Source organism: Bos grunniens, chromosome X, assembly GCF_055505025.1.
Source record: "Bos grunniens cultivar Pamir isolate PY7600 chromosome X, Bosgru_T2T1.0, whole genome shotgun sequence".
In the NCBI taxonomy this organism is placed as follows: domain Eukaryota; kingdom Metazoa; phylum Chordata; class Mammalia; order Artiodactyla; family Bovidae; genus Bos; species Bos grunniens.
The window spans coordinates 116,680,388-116,685,156 of record NC_141194.1 but is presented as its reverse complement, the minus strand read 5'-3'; the positions used below and the strand labels follow the sequence as shown (position 1 = coordinate 116,685,156).

The 4,769-nt window shown below is 38.9% G+C and overlaps 1 pseudogene; it reads right to left on the bottom strand.

The window, feature by feature from the left end:
• Window positions 1-376: 376 nt before the first annotated feature.
• LOC147341236 (peptidyl-prolyl cis-trans isomerase A pseudogene) lies at window positions 377-4,131 on the bottom strand (annotated as a pseudogene).
• Between the last annotated feature and the right edge of the window lie 638 nt (window positions 4,132-4,769).

The following is a 4,769-nucleotide window of genomic DNA, read 5'->3' as shown; positions in this document are numbered from 1 at the left end:
CTCCATCCATGGGATTTTCCCTCACCTAAATACCATCTTCAGCTAAAGACTAAAGAGAATGTTGTGATTTGGCACTTCAGAGGGGAGAAAGGTAATTGACATGGAGATGGAAAAGAAGTGTTTGATAAATAAATGTTTGCTGGGCCAGGCATGTAACCAGGAAGGGTTAATTTTGAATTTACATCCTGACCCCGCCCACCTGTGAAAGACTGTGACATTCTTGAATCCTTTGTGTGGAAAATGGCGCAGTTCCTGGTGCATCTCTTCTGCTGCTTACCTGCGCAGCCCAGAAATTCACATTTCGGAGGCTGGAATCACAGAGAGAGATGACATTTTTGTTGACTTGACAGGAGATATTCCATTTCACACCACCCATGAAATGACTAAAAGGAAGTGAAACTAACACATCCCCTTATCTGCAGTTTGTCATTCTGGGAGATATTTGCAGGAATTAAGTGGTCTTTTTCCTTTGTTTCCTCACTCCACCCATCTCTGATATGTAAAAGAATCTGACATACAGGCCCTGACAAGATGGTTACTTTGACATGCTAGCCTGCCATCTTCTCGGTCAGCTGGCTCCCCAATTAAAGTCCCTTGCTTGCCTCAACACCTCATCTCTTGGATTCATTGGCCTGTCGTGTGGCGAGCAGAGCCAGTGAAACACAAAAAGGGATTTTAACAAACGGACATAACTAGGTCTGTCCCTGTCTACACACCTAGGCAGTTAGGGGTAAAGTTCTTCTTGAGTCTTTTAGGACTTGATTGTTTTCAGCTGGAAATAAAGCACAGGCCAAGAGACATTTGGGTGATGCAAGTTTCACTCCCCTATAGTAATGATAGTGAAACACAAAAAAAGAGTAATTCATTTTGAGCACCTGAAAAAATGACTGCAACTGCTGATTTTTGGATTTTTCTTATTGTGAGAGAGAGGATAACTCTTATTTGAACATTGTTATTCAAGTGTTCCATTATTTGCTAATACATTTATAGCTAATGGACTTGACTCATCACCAATTAATAGGTGAGGACAATAAAATTTAAATCAGTTAAATGACATGTCCATTAACATAACAAGAGCAGGGGAATGCTTCTTTAGCTTTCTGTGGATTTTAATATGCTAATACACTTAAAATATTTAAAATGGAATCTTAAGCTAACAAAATGAAAACTGTTATGCTTTTAAAAATAGAGAAAATCTGGAAAAAAGATCTGTTACTCCTAGACTAGAGCACATTACCTTTCTCTGGAGCTTGCTCTGAGCACTCATATTTTCTATCCTTATTAAAAAAACATGGGGATGATAATCATTTCAGAAAATATGGGTATACCTCCCCATATTTAGAGTTCTTATTCTCATTATGAGAAGAAACACCACAGATTATTCCTACCTTCACCAATAATGTACCTATGGATTGTTTCCTGTTCGGGCTATTAAGAACAGTGCTATTATGGGAATTCTTTTCAGTGCCTTCGGGCGTGTGTATACATGCACTTTTGTATGGTATTCACTCAAGAATGGAATTGCTGGACTACAGAGTATGTATGTTTTCAGTTTTATTAAATGAGTCTTATTTTCCAAAGTGCTTATGTTAATTGTGCACTTCCACCCATAGAGTATTAGAATTATATCTTTTTCACCATGGGATATTTTCAGGTTGTAAAAATTTACCATTTTATAGAAGGAATGGCGCTGAAGTCCATAGGGTCACAAAGAGTTGGACACAATGGAGCGACTGAACTGTATTGAAAAATTTACCAGTCTGGAATATGGGTAATGATCTCATACTGTGGGTGTTTTGTTGTTGTTTCTGTTGTTTAGTTTTTAATTCCATAATCATAAATTTAACATTGCAATCAAGCTAAACTTGGAGGGAGATAAGGAAAATATGGAATCCAAAGAACTGCAGTGAGACCACAAAGATTATAGGATATTTCAAGCAGATGGGGGTGAAGGGGTGCTCTCCTGAGCTACAAAAGGAATGGTTTGGTGGCTAAGTAGAATGCAAGTCAAATTTATTAGATTTGTCCACAGTGAGCCGTGGTAATCTTGCTGATCTTGCCATTCCTGGTCCCAAAGCGCTCCATGGCTTCTATAATATTCATGCTGTCTTTCACCTTGCCAACGACCACATGCTTGCCATCCAACCACTCAGTCTTGGCAGTGTAGATGAAAAACTGGGAACTATTTTGTGTTGGGACCAGCATTTGCCATGGACAAGATGCTAGGACTCATATACTTCAGGATGAAATTCTCATCATCAAATTTCTCCCCATAGATGGACTTGCCACCAGTGCCATTGTGGCATGTGAAGCCACTACCCTGGCACATACATCCTGGAATTATTCTGTGAAAGCAGGAACCTTTATAACCATAACCTTTCTCCCCAGTGCTCAGAGTATGAAAGTTTTCTACTCTTTTTGGAACTTGGTCTGCAAACAGTTTAAAGGGGATGCAGCCTAAGGGCTTTCTGTGGATGGTGATGTCCAAAAACATGGTGGATGTGAACTAGGCTGGGCAGTGCAGGAAGCTCAGGGTGGTGGTGTCTGCAAGGTCTCTGTACTGCAGTTTTAATTTATGTTTTCCTAATTACTAATAATGTTGAGCACCATTTCAAATGATCTTTGGACTGTGGAATTCCTGTTTTTAGGGAATTGTTCAAATCTTTTGTTAATTTTTTTATAATGGTCTTTGTTGTCCATCTTTTTCTTATTGATTTGTAAGATTATATAATATGTGTATATATATACATTTGATTCTAATTATTCTCAATAGTTATGTTTTATAAAGTCACCATAAACACTGAATTAGCAAATTATGAACTATGCTCTTAGGAAAAATATAGGATTAGGTTCCTGTAAGTCTCTGATGACATTTTCACCATCTGAAATGCCATTTCTGTTGTATATGATCTTTATCAATGTCCTTTTAAAACAAGCCAGTCTCATCAGCATTGTAAATCTTCTCTTTCCATTATTCTTTTCCTGTACAAGACTTAGTGGATACCTTAAAAATTCTTCCACAACCTTCTGACCTACAGATCTGCCTCATCTACAAGTTCAATGTTTTTCACACATATGGCCTTTTGAAATGTGCAAGCCAATCAGCCAGCCTTTGTCAAGATGGGTTTAACATTTTCCTAACCCTGGGTAATGTGACTGTAAATGTTTTTGGCTTCCAGCCTCACAAGAATGCTGCCCACTCTGCTTTTATTAAGTTGTTATCATCTTATAAACACACAGACTTAGTCACTTTTCCATAGCATCATCACACACTAGAGCTGTTCCTTTAGCACTTTCCTGAGCTGCCTCATGTAAAGATGGGTAAATTTCCTCTTCCTTTTTCTGGATATACCAAATTACTGACTCATTAACTTTGAACCTATGAAATAAAATGGAGTTGTTTACGTCAAGGGGTCTTAGAGCTGGGAGGCCATTACCAAAGTGGATTTTATACATGTCCCAACCATGTGGAACCATGAACTTTTGAACTGGGCCAACCACAAACCTAGGGACACCTGTACTTGTCACAGTGAGGAATTTTACAGCCCTCTGTGGTAATGAACCCACCTGCAACGCAGAAGACATAAGAGACCTGGGTTCGATCCATGGGTTGGGAAGATTCCCTGGAGTAGGGCATGAAATCCACTCCAATATTCTTGCCTGGAGAATCCCATTGACAGAGGAGACTGGCCGGCTACAGTCCATAGAGTTGGAAAGAGTTGGATATGACTGAAGCGACTTAGCATGCATCCAACAGTCTTAGCACTTAATCATGTTAAGCCAATGCTACTGCCTGCCTCTAATTCCAATTAAAATTCCTTATAATACAAACCTCTCTTCTTTGCCTTTAAAAGATCTTTTATTTCCAAGGGAGACACTGGGTTGCAACCAGAATCTGTGTGCACCAATTGCAATTCTTAGATCTCAGATAAATGCTTTCTACTTGATTACTGCCTCATAATGTAGGTTTATTTAGGTTGAGAAACTCATGGCCAACAGCCCAAGCACTGTAATTCATGCCTGAAGAAGCTTATTAATACTCATATTTTCTCTATAAGCCAAATTATAGCTTTCTTAGGAACTCTGGACAGTACTCCAGTGCTGTGCTTAGAGGCCATTTTAAACAGTAAAAACACCAAAAACAAGCAAAAATAGGAAAAAAGATGTGGTAGTAATAGACCTTGAAAGAACAATTGTTTACAGTATGAGAGCTAAAACAAAGTTGCCTTATTCGACTTCACCTGACAGTGTCTTCATTGAAAGACTCACATTCACCACTCAGTGCAGGATCACAATGACCACAAAAGACTGTATAAGTATTGATTTGGGGATCACAAATAAATTTTAGCGAGCAAAGAAATTCACAAGTACCAAATCAAATGATGAGGAGGGACTGTGTATACTGATGTATGTGTGTGTGGTAAAGTCAGGGTTAAGTTTAATTTTTTAATACTTTTTCCCTGTGTATACTCAATTGTCTCCACACCATTTAAGAAAAAAAAAAAAAAAAAAAGGACTTTTCCCTTACTCCTCTGCAGTGCTACTTTTGTCAAAAATCAAATATCTATTTATGCAAGGTTCTATGCATCAACTACAAATTAGCCACTTTCCATGGGCACTTGCCATCTACCTCTACAAGGATTAAGTCTTTTGCCACTGCAGCTGCTGCCCTTCATTCAGGGTGGAGAACAGAAATGAGATGAGGTCCTCTCTGCTGAGTGGGGGTGCGGGGGATTTGGTGTGTGTGTGTGTGTGTGTGTGTGGACTGG